We start from the raw sequence: 11,594 nt of genomic DNA, 5'->3' as shown, positions 1-11,594 counted from the left end.
GACATGGTGGTTATAACAGGCTGCTATACTAAGTACTAATGATAATGACATGGTGGTTATAAGAGACTGCTATACTAAGTACTAATGATAATGACATGGTGGTTATAAGAGGCTGCTATACTGAGTACTAATGATAATGACATGGTGGTTATAAGAGGCTGCTATACTAAGTACTAATGATAATGACATGGTGGTTATAAGAGGCTGCTATACTGAGTACTAATGATAATGACATGGTGGTTATAAGAGGCTGCTATACTGAGTACTAATGATAATGACATGGTGGTTATAAGAGGCTGCTATACTGAGTACTAATGATAATGACATGGTGGTTATAAGAGGCTGCTATACTAAGTACTAATGATAATGACATGGTGGTTATAAGAGGCTGCTATACTGAGTACTAATGATAATGACATGGTGGTTATAACAGGCTGCTATACTAAGTACTAATGATAATGACATGGTGGTTATAAGAGGCTGCTATACTAAGTACTAATGATAATGACATGGTGGTTATAAGAGGCTGTTATACTAAGTACTAATGATAATGACATGGTGGTTATAACAGGCTGCTATACTAAGTACTAATGATAATGACATGGTGGTTATAAGAGGCTGCTATACTAAGTACTAATGATAATGACATGGTGGTTATAACAGGCTGCTATACTAAGTACTAATGATAATGACATGGTGGTTATAACAGGCTGCTATACTAAGTACTAATGATAATGACATGGTGGTTATAAGAGGCTGCTATACTAAGTACTAATGATAATGACATGGTGGTTATAACAGGCTGCTATACTAAGTACTAATGATAATGACATGGTGGTTATAAGAGGCTGCTATACTAAGTACTAATAATAATGACATGGTGGTTATAAGAGGCTGCTATACTAAGTACTAATGATAATGACATGGTGGTTATAAGAGGCTGCTATACTAAGTACTAATGATAATGACATGGTGGTTATAAGAGGCCGTTACTAAGTACTAATGAAAAATGTGTTAAACCTGTTATACTAAGCAATGCAAAGATTTAAAAACAGACACATTTGTAATGAATTGTTTTATAAGAGGCTGTCTAAGTACTAATGATAATGACAGTAGGCAGTTAAACACTCAAACGGAATCAAGATAATGACTTATTTCTATAGATATGGATGATTTACGTACTAATGATAATGACATGGGCGTAATGATGATCAGATAGGCTATGGTGATTATAGACCTAATGATAATGACATGTTTTAAGAGGCTTGCCTACCATTCACTAATGATAATGGGTTATAACAGGGCCTGTACTGATAATGACATGGTGGTTATAAGATGCTACCATTCACTGATAATGACAGGTGGTTATAACAGGCCTGTTGTCACAGTGTGATGCTAATGACCATTCACTATACCAGGGTTATAACAGGGCCTGATAATGTCACAGTGTGATGCTACCATTCACTATAATGACAGGGGTTATAACAGGGCCTGTATGTCAGTGCAAAGATTTAAAAACAGACATTTGTGGACTATACCAGGAAACAGTTAGGCAGTTAAACAGGGCCTGATGTCACAGTGTGTGCTATTTCATTCACTATACCAGGGTTATAACAGGGCCTGATTATGTCACAGTGTGATGCTACCATTCACTACCAGGGTTATAACAGGGCCTGTATGTCACAGTGTGATGCTACCATTCACTATACCAGGGTTATAACAGGGCCTGTATGTCACAGTGTGATGCTACCATTCACTACCAGGGTTATTACAGGGCCTGTATGTCACAGTGTGATGCTACCATTCACTATACCAGGGTTATAATAACAGGGCCTGTATGTCACAGTGTGATGCTACCATTCACTATACCAGGGTTATAACAGGGCCTGTATGTCACAGTGTGATGCTACCATTCACTATACCAGGGTTATAACAGGGCCTGTATGTCACAGTGTGATGGGACTGAGTGTGATATCTATCAGAATGTATGACTGTCCCCAACCACACAGCTGTCACCTCCACATACCACACACACACAGCAACATGGATGCTGCCTGTGTCATGCTTCTTCTCTCTCTCTCCATCTATCCTTCTCTCCTCATCTCTCTCTTTCTCCATCCATCCTTCTCTCTCCATCCATCCATCTCTCTCTCCCTCCCTCTCTCTTCCTCATTCCCTCCCTCTCTCCATCCCTCTCATTTCTCACCTTCCTCCCACACAATGTAATCACTGAGAAGACATAAACAATTCCTTGTCTAGTTAGTGGTTATACTGGAGGTTGTAATGTCTGCTAATTGGTGAGCCGATTAGCCGTCTGTTTCATCTCATCATTACACTTCCAGTTGTCTGGTTGTGTGAAACATCTCTCAATGAAGACCGGTTAACAGCCAGAACCACTCAACATGCCGTAGTATCCTGGTGTGCACCATGTTCTACTGTCTACACACACCCACAGGTGTTAAATCAACAGGAGAGCTCTCCCCCTCCTGCTGTGTGTGGTAAAACCATATGCATACATACTGTAAGACCGAGAGATAATCTTGTATACACACACCCACAGGTCTTCCTATGTCAATGTTTACAACTATACATTCACCCCAAAGTGTGTTGTATGCCAGTGTGTGTTGTTCACCTCAGAGTGTGTTGTATACCAGTGTGTGTGTGTTGCCTCAGAGTGTGTTGTATACCAGAGTGTGTGTGTTGCGCTCACCCCAGAGTGTGTTGTATACCAGTGTGTGTTGCGCTCACCCCAGAGTGTGTTGTATGACAGTGTGTCTTTGTGTTGCGATCACCTCAGTGTGTTGTATGACAGTGTGTGTGTGTGTTGTGTTCACCCCAGAGTGTGTGTGTGTTCACCCCAGAGTGTGTTGTATGACAGTGTGTGTGTGTGTTGTGTTCACCCCAGAGTGTGTTGTATGACTGTGTGTGTGTGTTGCGTTCACCCCAGAGTGTGTGTGTGTTGCGTTCACCCCAGAGTGTGTGTGTGTGTTGCGTCCACCCCAGAGTGTGTTGTATGACAGTGTGTGTGTGTGTTGCGTTCACCCCAGAGTGTGTGTGTTGCGTTCACCCCAGAGTGTGTTGTATGACAGTGTGTGTGTTTGTGTTCACCCCAGAGTGTGTTGTATGACAGTGTGTGTGTGTTGCGTTCACCCCAGAGTGTGTGTGTGTTGCGTTCACCCCAGAGTGTGTTGTATGACAGTGTGTGTGTTTGTGTTCACCCCAGAGTGTGTTGTATGACAGTGTGTGTGTGTTGCGTTCACCCCAGAGTGTGTTGTATGACAGTGTGTGTGTGTTGCGTTCACCCCAGAGTGTGTGTGTGTTGCGTTCACCCCAGAGTGTGTGTGTGTTGCGTCCACCCCAGAGTGTGTGTGTGTTGCGTTCACCCCAGAGTGTGTTGTATGACAGTGTGTGTGTGTTCACCCCAGAGTGTGTTGTATACCAGTGTGTGTGTGTTCACCCCAGAGTGTGTTGTATACCAGTGTGTGTGTGTTCACCCCAGAGTGTGTGTGTGTTGTGTCCACCCCAGAGTGTGTGTGTGTTGCGTTCACCCCAGAGTGTGTTGTATGACAGTGTGTGTGTGTTCACCCCAGAGTGTGTTGTATACCAGTGTGTGTGTGTTCACCCCAGAGTGTGTTGTATGACAGTGTGTGTGTGTTCACCCCAGAGTGTGTTGTATACCAGTGTGTGTGTGTTCACCCCAGTGTGTTGTATGACAGTGTGTGTGTGTTCACCCCAGAGTGTGTTGTATACCAGTGTGTGTGTGTTCACCCCAGAGTGTGTTGTATGACAGTGTGTGTGTGTTGCGTCCTCCTACATAGGTTGGGTTTGCTTCTAGCTGAACTCAGCGAAGTGAATATCTGTGCTCCCGTACTCCCTTAAAATACCTTCGCTAGAAAAACAAGAATGATGTTTAGTGTTTGTCCCCCTTGAGACCCCATACCAACAACCTACCCAGTAGCACTTCCTCAAAATAGTCAGAATCAATCTAAGATAAATCCAGAAATATGGCATTAATGTTGATGTTTTTGCCGAGGAGGTCTAGATCTTTGGTGTATGTCTAAGATCTTTGGTGTATGTCTAAGATCTTTGGTGTATGTCTAAGATCTTTGGTGTATGTCTAAGATCTTTGGTGTTTGTCTAAGATCTTTGGTGTATGTCTAAGATCTTTGGTGTTTGTCTGTCTTTGGTTGAATGTCTAAGATCTTTGGTTATGAAGAATCCATACTGTTGACCAATCTTTGACTAAGATCTTTGGTGAGACAACTGTCTAAGATCTTTGGTGTATGTCTAAGAAAATAAGATCTTTGGTGTTTGTCTAAGATCTTTGGGTTTCTCAAAATTTTTTGTTGTTGTCTCTCGTTGAATGAAAACAAACACTTTTGAAGAATCCATACATGTTGACCAATCACAGACAACTGTTTCGTGGGACTTAAGACTCTTTTGAAAATAAATTGTAGGCTACCCAGGAGGAAAAAAACTTTTGCTCCCAGACTAAACACCTAACAAAAACGTTGTCCAGGGTCCCATCATGTAAGAACTGTTTCAAACTGTTTCCTCTAAGCCAAACAGTCCTCTGTAGGCTCCAGGAGGTTACCCACTGCAGGTAAGAACTACACACCTAACCTCTACCAAACGGCTAGTCCAGGGTACCCACCAGGTAAGAACACACACACCTAACCTCTACCAAACAGGTAGTCCAGGGTACCCACCAGGTAAGAACACACACACCTAACCTCTACCAAACGGGTAGTCCAGGGTACCCACCAGGTAAGAACACACACCTAACCTCTACCAAACGGCTAGTCCAGGGTACCCACCAGGTAAGAACACACACCTAACCTCTACCAAATGGCTAGTCCAGGGTACCCACCAGGTAAGAACACACACCTAACCTCTACCAAACGGCTAGTCCAGGGTACCCACCAGGTAAGAACACACACCTAACCTCTACCAAACGGGTAGTCCAGGGTACCCACCAGGTAAGAACACAGTCACCGGTAGAAAATGGCTTATCGCAGTGGTTATTAACAATTTCATAAATCATCACCTAGCTACACTTAAAGGCATATAGCAGTGACACTTGTAGATGTCAGCTAGCTCTAGTAGGTAGAGTTACTGTTGGAGCTGTCAGGTAGCTCTAGTAGGTAGAGTTACTGCTGGTGCTGTCAGCTAGCTCTATTAGGTAGAGTTACTGTTAGCTAGCTCTAGGAGGTAGAGTTACTGTTGGAGCTCTAGGAGGTAGAGTTACTGCTGGAGCTGTCAGCTAGCTCTGGGAGGTAGGGTTACTGCTGGAGCTGTCAGCTAGCTCTAGTAGGTAGTGTTACTGCTGGAGCTCTAGGAGGTAGAGTTACTGTTGGAGCTGTCAGCTAGCTCTAGTAGGTAGGGTTACTGCTGGAGCTGTCAGCTAGCTCTAGTAGATAGAGTTACTGTTGGAGCTGTCAGCTAGCTCTAGGAGGTAGAGTTACTGTTGGAGCTGTCAGCTAGCTCTAGTAGGTAGAGTTACTGTTGGAGCTGTCAGCTAGCTCTAGTAGGTAGAGTTACTGTTGGAGCTGTCAGCTAGCTCTAGTAGGTAGAGTTACTGATGGAGCTGTCAGCTAGCTCTATTAGGTAGAGTTACTGTTAGCTAGCTCTAGGAGGTAGAGTTACTGTTGGAGCTCTAGGAGGTAGAGTTACTGCTGGAGCTGTCAGCTAGCTCTAGTAGGTAGAGTTACTGCTGGAGCTGTCAGCTAGCTCTAGTAGGTAGAGTTACTGTTGGAGCTGTCAGCTAGCTCTAGTAGGTAGAGTTACTGCTGGAGCTGTCAGCTAGCTCTATTAGGTAGAGTTACTGTTAGCTAGCTCTAGGAGGTAGAGTTACTGTTGGAGCTCTAGGAGGTAGAGTTACTGCTGGAGCTGTCAGCTAGCTCTAGTAGGTAGAGTTACTGTTGGAGCTGTCAGCTAGCTCTAGGAGGTAGAGTTACTGTTGGAGCTGTCAGCTAGCTCTAGTAGGTAGAGTTACTGTTGGAGCTGTCAGCTAGCTCTAGTAGGTAGAGTTACTGTTGGAGCTGTCAGCTAGCTCTAGTAGGTAGAGTTACTGCTGGAGCTGTCAGCTAGCTCTATTAGGTAGAGTTACTGTTAGCTAGCTCTAGGAGGTAGAGTTACTGTTGGAGCTCTAGAAGGTAGAGTTACTGCTGGAGCTGTCAGCTAGCTCTAGTAGGTAGAGTTACTGCTGGAGCTGTCAGCTAGCTCTAGTAGGTAGAGTTACTGTTGGAGCTGTCAGCTAGCTCTAGTAGGTAGAGTTACTGCTGGAGCTGTCAGCTAGCTCTATTAGGTAGAGTTACTGTTAGCTAGCTCTAGGAGGTAGAGTTACTGTTGGAGCTCTAGGAGGTAGAGTTACTGCTGGAGCTGTCAGCTAGCTCTAGTAGGTAGAGTTACTGTTGGAGCTGTCAGCTAGCTCTAGGAGGTAGTTACTGCTGGAGCTGTCAGCTAGCTCTAGGAGGTAGAGTTACTGCTGGAGCTGTCAGCTAGCTCTAGTAGGTAGAGTTACTGCTGGAGCTGTCAGCTAGCTCTATTTGGTAGAGTTACTGCTGGAGCTGTCAGCTAGCTCTATTTGGTAGAGTTACTGTTGGAGCTGTCAGCTAGCTCTATTTGGTAGAGTTACTGTTAGCTAGCTCTAGGAGGTAGAGTTACTGCTGGAGCTGTCAGCTAGCTCTAGTAGGTAGAGTTACTGCTGGAGCTGTCAGCTAGCTCTAGAGCTCTAGGAGGTAGGGTTACTGCTGGAGCTGTCAGCCTTGCTCTAGTAGGTAGAGTTATTGCTGGAGCTGTCAGCTAGCTCTAGTAGGTAGAGTTACTGTTGGAGCTGTCAGCTAGCTCTAGTAGGTAGAGTTACTGCTGGAGCTGTCAGCTAGCTCTGGAGCTTAGGTAGAGTTACTGTTAGCTAGCTCTAGGAGGTAGAGTTACTGCTGGAGCTGTCAGCTAGCTCTAGTAGGTAGAGTTACTGCTGGAGCTGTCAGCTAGCTCTGGAGGAGGTAGGGTTACTGCTGGAGCTGTCAGCTAGCTCTAGGAGGTAGAGTTACTGCTGGAGCTGTCAGCTAGCTCTAGTAGGTAGAGTTACTGTTGGAGCTGTCAGCTAGCTCTAGGAGGTAGAGTTACTGCTGGAGCTGTCAGCTAGCTCTATTAGGTAGAGTTACTGTTAGCTAGCTCTGGGAGGTAGGGTTACTGCTGGAGCTGTCAGCTAGCTCTAGTAGGTAGTTTACTGCTGGAGCTCTAGGAGGTAGAGTTACTGTTGGAGCTGTCAGCTAGCTCTAGTAGGTAGGGTTACTGCTGGAGCTGTCAGCTAGCTCTAGTAGATAGAGTTACTGCTGGAGCTGTCAGCTAGCTCTAGGAGGTAGAGTTACTGCTGGAGCTGTCAGCTAGCTCTAGTAGGTAGAGTTACTGCTGGAGCTGTCAGCTAGCTCTAGGAGGTAGGGTTACTGCTGGAGCTGTCAGGTAGCTCTAGTAGGTAGAGTTACTGCTGGAGCTGTCAGCTAGCTCTATTAGGTAGAGTTACTGTTAGCTAGCTCTAGGAGGTAGAGTTACTGTTGGAGCTCTAGGAGGTAGAGTTACTGCTGGAGCTGTCAGCTAGCTCTAGTAGGTAGAGTTACTGCTGGAGCTGTCAGCTAGCTCTAGTAGGTAGAGTTACTGTTGGAGCTGTCAGCTAGCTCTAGTAGGTAGAGTTACTGCTGGAGCTGTCAGCTAGCTCTATTAGGTAGAGTTACTGTTAGCTAGCTCTAGGAGGTAGAGTTACTGTTGGAGCTCTAGGAGGTAGAGTTACTGCTGGAGCTGTCAGCTAGCTCTAGTAGGTAGAGTTACTGTTGGAGCTGTCAGCTAGCTCTAGGAGGTAGAGTTACTGTTGGAGCTGTCAGCTAGCTCTAGTAGGTAGAGTTACTGCTGGAGCTGTCAGCTAGCTCTAGTAGGTAGAGTTACTGTTGGAGCTGTCAGCTAGCTCTAGTAGGTAGAGTTACTGCTGGAGCTGTCAGCTAGCTCTATTAGGTAGAGTTACTGTTAGCTAGCTCTAGGAGGTAGAGTTACTGTTGGAGCTCTAGAGGTAGAGTTACTGCTGGAGCTGTCAGCTAGCTCTAGTAGGTAGAGTTACTGCTGGAGCTGTCAGCTAGCTCTAGTAGGTAGAGTTACTGTTGGAGCTGTCAGCTAGCTCTAGTAGGTAGAGTTACTGCTGGAGCTGTCAGCTAGCTCTAGCTAGGTAGAGTTACTGTTAGCTAGCTCTAGGAGGTAGAGTTACTGTTGGAGCTCTAGGGAGGTAGAGTTACTGCTGGAGCTGTCAGCTAGCTCTAGTAGGTAGAGTTACTGTTGGAGCTGTCAGCTAGCTCTAGGAGGTAGTTACTGCTGGAGCTGTCAGCTAGCTCTAGGAGGTAGAGTTACTGCTGGAGCTGTCAGCTAGCTCTAGTAGGTAGAGTTACTGCTGGAGCTGTCAGCTAGCTCTATTTGGTAGAGTTACTGCTGGAGCTGTCAGCTAGCTCTATTTGGTAGAGTTACTGCTGGAGCTGTCAGCTGCTGGAGCTCTCATTTGGTAGAGTTACTGTTCAGCTAGCTCTAGGAGGTAGAGTTACTGCTGGAGCTGTCAGCTAGCTCTAGTAGGTAGAGTTACTGCTGGAGCTGTCAGCTAGCTCTAGGAGGTAGGGTTACTGCTGGAGCTGTCACCTTGCTCTATGAGGTAGGGTTATTGCTGGAGCTGTCAGCTAGCTCTAGGAGGTAGAGTTACTGCTGGAGCTGTCAGCTAGCTCTAGGAGGTAAAGTTACTGCTGGAGCTGTCAGCTAGCTCTAGGAGGTAGGGTTACTGCTGGAGCTGTCAGCTAGCTCTAGGAGGTAGGGTTACATCTGGAGCTGTCAGCTAGCTCTAGGAGGTAGGGTTACTGCTGGAGCTGTCAGCTAGCTCTAGGAGGTAGGGTTACATCTGGAGCTGTCAGCTAGCTCTAGGAGGTAGGGTTACTGCTGGAGCTGTCAGGTAGCTCTAGGAGGTAGGGTTACTGCTGGAGCTGTCAGGTAGCTCTAGGAGGTAGGGTTACTGCTGGAGCTGTCAGGTAGCTCTAGGAGGTAGGGTTACTGCTGGAGCTGTCAGGTAGCTCTAGGAGGTAGGGTTACTGCTGGAGCTGTCAGGTAGCTCTAGGAGGTAGGGTTACTGCTGGAGCTGTCAGCTAGCTCTGGGAGGTAGAGTTACTGCTGGAGCTGTCAGCTAGCTCTAGTAGGTAGAGTTACTGCTGGAGCTGTCAGCTAGCTCTAGGAGGTAGAGTTACTGCTGGAGCTGTCTGCTAGCTCTAGGAGGTAGTGTTACTGCTGGAGCTGTCAGCTAGCTCTAGGAGGTAGGGTTACTGCTGGAGCTGTCACCTTGCTCTATGAGGTAGGGTTATTGCTGGAGCTGTCAGCTAGCTCTAGGAGGTAGAGTTACTGCTGGAGCTGTCAGCTAGCTCTAGGAGGTAAAGTTACTGCTGGAGCTGTCAGCTAGCTCTAGGAGGTAGGGTTACTGCTGGAGCTGTCAGCTAGCTCTAGGAGGTAGGGTTACATCTGGAGCTGTCAGCTAGCTCTAGGAGGTAGGGTTACTGCTGGAGCTGTCAGCTAGCTCTAGGAGGTAGGGTTACTGCTGGAGCTGTCAGCTAGCTCTAGGAGGTAGGGTTACTGCTGGAGCTGTCAGGTAGCTCTAGGAGGTAGGGTTACTGCTGGAGCTGTCAGGTAGCTCTAGGAGGTAGGGTTACTGCTGGAGCTGTCAGGTAGCTCTAGGAGGTAGGGTTACTGCTGGAGCTGTCAGGTAGCTCTAGGAGGTAGGGTTACTGCTGGAGCTGTCAGCTAGCTCTGGGAGGTAGAGTTACTGCTGGAGCTGTCAGCTAGCTCTAGTAGGTAGAGTTACTGCTGGAGCTGTCAGCTAGCTCTAGTAGGTAGAGTTATTGCTGGAGCTGTCAGCTAGCTCTAGGAGGTAGGGTTACTGCTGGAGCTGTCTGCTAGCTCTAGGAGGTAGGGTTACTGCTGGAGCTGTTAGCTAGCTCTAGGAGGTAGGGTTACTGCTGGAGCTGTCAGCGAGCTCTAGGAGGTAGGGTTACTGCTGGAGCTGTCAGCTAGCTCTAGGAGGTAGGGTTACTGCTGGAGCTGTCACCTTGCTCTATGAGGTAGGGTTATTGCTGGAGCTGTCAGCTAGCTCTAGGAGGTAGGGTTACTGCTGGAGCTGTCACCTTGCTCTATGAGGTAGGGTTATTGCTGGAGCTGTCAGCTAGCTCTAGGAGGTAGAGTTACTGCTGGAGCTGTCAGCTAGCTCTAGGAGGTAAAGTTACTGCTGGAGCTGTCAGCTAGCTCTAGGAGGTAGGGTTACTGCTGGAGCTGTCAGCTAGCTCTAGGAGGTAGGGTTACATCTGGAGCTGTCAGCTAGCTCTAGGAGGTAGGGTTACTGCTGGAGCTGTCAGCTAGCTCTAGGAGGTAGAGTTACTGCTGGAGCTGTCAGGTAGCTCTAGGAGGTAGGGTTACTGCTGGAGCTGTCAGGTAGCTCTAGGAGGTAGGGTTACTGCTGGAGCTGTCAGGTAGCTCTAGGAGGTAGGGTTACTGCTGGAGCTGTCAGCTAGCTCTAGGAGGTAGAGTTACTGCTGGAGCTGTCAGCTAGCTCTAGGAGGTAGGGTTACTGCTGGAGCTGTCAGCTAGCTCTAGGAGGTAGGGTTACTGCTGGAGCTGTCAGGTAGCTCTAGGAGGTAGGGTTACTGCTGGAGCTGTCAGGTAGCTCTAGGAGGTAGGGTTACTGCTGGAGCTGTCAGGTAGCTCTAGGAGGTAGGGTTACTGCTGGAGCTGTCAGCTAGCTCTGGGAGGTAGAGTTACTGCTGGAGCTGTCAGCTAGCTCTAGTAGGTAGAGTTACTGCTGGAGCTGTCAGCTAGCTCTAGGAGGTAGAGTTACTGCTGGAGCTGTCTGCTAGCTCTAGGAGGTAGTGTTACTGCTGGAGCTGTCAGCTAGCTCTAGGAAAGTAGGGTTACTGCTGGAGCTGTCAGCTAGCTCTAGGAGGTAGGGTTACTGCTGGAGCTGTCACTTTGCTCTATGAGGTAGGGTTATTGCTGGAGCTGTCAGCTAGCTCTATGAGGTAGAGTTACTGCTGGAGCTGTCAGCTAGGTCTATTTGGTAGAGTTACTGTTAGCTAGCTCTAGGAGGTAGAGTTACTGCTGGAGCTGTCAGCTAAGTCTAGTTGGTAGAGTTACTGTTGGAGCTGTCAGCTAGCTCTAGGAGGTAGAGTTACTGCTGGAGCTGTCAGCTAGCTCTAGGAGGTAGAGTTACTGCTGGAGCTGTCAGCTAGCTCTAGGAGGTAAAGTTACTGCTGGAGCTGTCAGCTAGCTCTAGGAGGTAGAGTTACTGTTGGAGCTGTCAGCTAGCTCTAGGAGGTAGGGTTACTGCTGGAGCTGTCAGCTAGCTCTAGGAGGTAGGGTTACATCTGGAGCTGTCAGCTAGCTCTATGAGGTAGGGTTACTGCTGGAGCTGTCAGCTAGCTCTTGGAGGTAGGGTTACTGCTGGAGCTGTCAGCTAGCTCTATGAGGTAGGGTTACTGCTGGAGCTGTCAGCTAGCTCTAGGAGGTAGAGTTACTGCTGGAGCTGTCAGCTA

General features: G+C 47.4%; 1 pseudogene; it reads left to right on the top strand.

Moving 5' to 3' along the window:
• Nucleotides 1-11,594, top strand: part of LOC124006203 — a 75,974-nt pseudogene that overhangs the window by 41,500 nt on the left and 22,880 nt on the right.

The sequence above is a fragment of the Oncorhynchus gorbuscha genome, linkage group LG19 (genome assembly GCF_021184085.1).
Source record: "Oncorhynchus gorbuscha isolate QuinsamMale2020 ecotype Even-year linkage group LG19, OgorEven_v1.0, whole genome shotgun sequence".
In the NCBI taxonomy this organism is placed as follows: domain Eukaryota; kingdom Metazoa; phylum Chordata; class Actinopteri; order Salmoniformes; family Salmonidae; genus Oncorhynchus; species Oncorhynchus gorbuscha.
The sequence above is the reverse complement of the archived record's forward strand: the minus strand, read 5'-3'. Positions and strand labels throughout refer to the sequence as shown.